Here is a 1,976-nt window from a genome sequence, read left to right as displayed (position 1 = left end):
ACACTGCAGCTCAGTGAGCCGAAGTTGAGGCTCTGAGTCACTTCACAAGTTACACTGCAGCTCAGTGAGCCGAATTCGAAGCTCTGAGTCACTTGACAAGTTACACTGCAGCTCAGAGAGGAGAAGTCGAAGCTATGAGTCACTTGACAAGTTACACTGCAGCTCAGTGAGCCGAAGTCGAAGCTCTGAGTCAGTTGACAAGTTACACTGCAGCTCAGTGAGACGAAGTCGAAGCTCTGAGTCAACTGACAAGTTACACTGCAGCTCAGTGAGACGAAGTCGAAGCTCTGAGTCACTTGACAAGTTACACTGCAGCTCAGTGAGACGAATTCGAACCTCTGAGTCACTTGACAAGTTACACTGCAGCTCAGTGAGCCGAAGTCGAAGCTCTGAGTCACTTGACAAGTTACACTGCAGCTCAGTGAGCAGAAGTCAAAGCTCTGAGTCACTTGACAAGTTACGCTGCACCTCAGTGAGCCAAAGTCGAAGATCTGAGTCACTTGACAAGTTACACTGCAGCTCAGTGAGCCGAAGTCGAAGCTCTGAGTCATTTGACAAGTTACACTGCATCTCAGTGAGCCGAATTCGAGGCTCTGAGTCACTTGACAACTTTCACTGCAGCTTAGTGAGCCGAAGTCGAAGCTCTGAGTCACTTGACAAGTTACACTGCAGCTCAGTGAGCCGAAGTAGAAGCTCTGAGTCTTTTGACAAGTTACACTGCAGCTCACTGAGCCGAAGTCGAAGCTCTGAGTTACTTGACAAGTTACACTGCAGCTCAGTGAGCCGAAGTCGAAGCTCTGAGTCACTTGACAAGTTACACTGCAGCTCAGTGAGACGAAGTCGAAGCTCTGAGCCATTTGACAAGTTACACTGCAGCTCAGTGAGCCGAAGTCGAAGCTCTGAGTCACTTGACAAGTTACACTGCAGCTCAGTGAGCCGAAGTCGAAGCTCTGAGTCACTTGACAAGTTACACTGCAGCTCAGTGAGCCGAAGTCGAAGCTCTGAGTCACTTGACAAGTTACACTGCAGCTCAGTGAGCCGAAGTCGAAGCTCTGACTCACTTGACAAGTTACACTGCAGCTCAGTGAGACGAATTCGAACCTCTGAGTCACTTGACAAGTTACACTGCAGCTCAGTGAGCCGAAGTCGAAGCTCTGAGTCATTTGAAAAGTTACACTGCAGCTCAATGAGCAGAAGTCGAAGCTCTGAGTCAGTTGACAAGTTACGCTGCAACTCAGTGAGCCGAAGTCGAAGCTCTGAGTCACTTGACAAGTTACACCGCAGCTCAGTGAGACGAAGTCGATGCTCTGAGTCACTTGACAAGTTACACTGCAGCTCAGTGAGCCGAAGTCAAAGATCTGAGTCACTTGACAAGTTACACAGCAGCTCAATGAGCCGAAGTCGAAGCTCTGAGTCACTTGACAAGTTACACTGCAGCTCAGTGAGACGAAGTCGAAGCTCTAAGTCACTTGACAAGTTACACTGCAGCTCAGTGAGCCGAAGTCGAAGCTCTGAGTCACTTGACAAGTTACACTGCAGCTCAGTGAGCCGAAGTCGAAGCTCTGAGTCACTTGACAAGTTACACTGCAGCTCTGTGAGCCGAAGTCGAAGCTCTGAGTCAATTTACAAGTTACACTGCAGCTCAGTGAACGAAGTCGAAGCTCTGAGTCACTTCACAAGTTACACTGCAGCTCAGTGAGCCGAATTCGAAGCTCTGAGTCACTTGACAAGTTACACTGCAGCTCAGAGAGCAGAAGTCGAAGCTATGAGTCACTTGACAAGTTACACTGCAGCTCAGTGAGACGAAGTGTAAGCTCTGAGTCACTTGACAAGTTACGACAACTTACACTGCAGCTCAGTGAGCCGAAGTCGAAGCTCTGAGTCATTTGACAAGTTACACTGCAGCTCAATGAGCAGAAGTCGAAGCTCTGAGTCACTTGACAAGTTACACTGCACCTCAGTGAGACGAAGTCGAA

The sequence above is a fragment of the Schistocerca gregaria genome, chromosome 5 (assembly GCF_023897955.1).
Source record: "Schistocerca gregaria isolate iqSchGreg1 chromosome 5, iqSchGreg1.2, whole genome shotgun sequence".
NCBI lineage: Eukaryota > Metazoa > Arthropoda > Insecta > Orthoptera > Acrididae > Schistocerca > Schistocerca gregaria.
The sequence above is the reverse complement of the archived record's forward strand: the minus strand, read 5'-3'. Positions refer to the sequence as shown.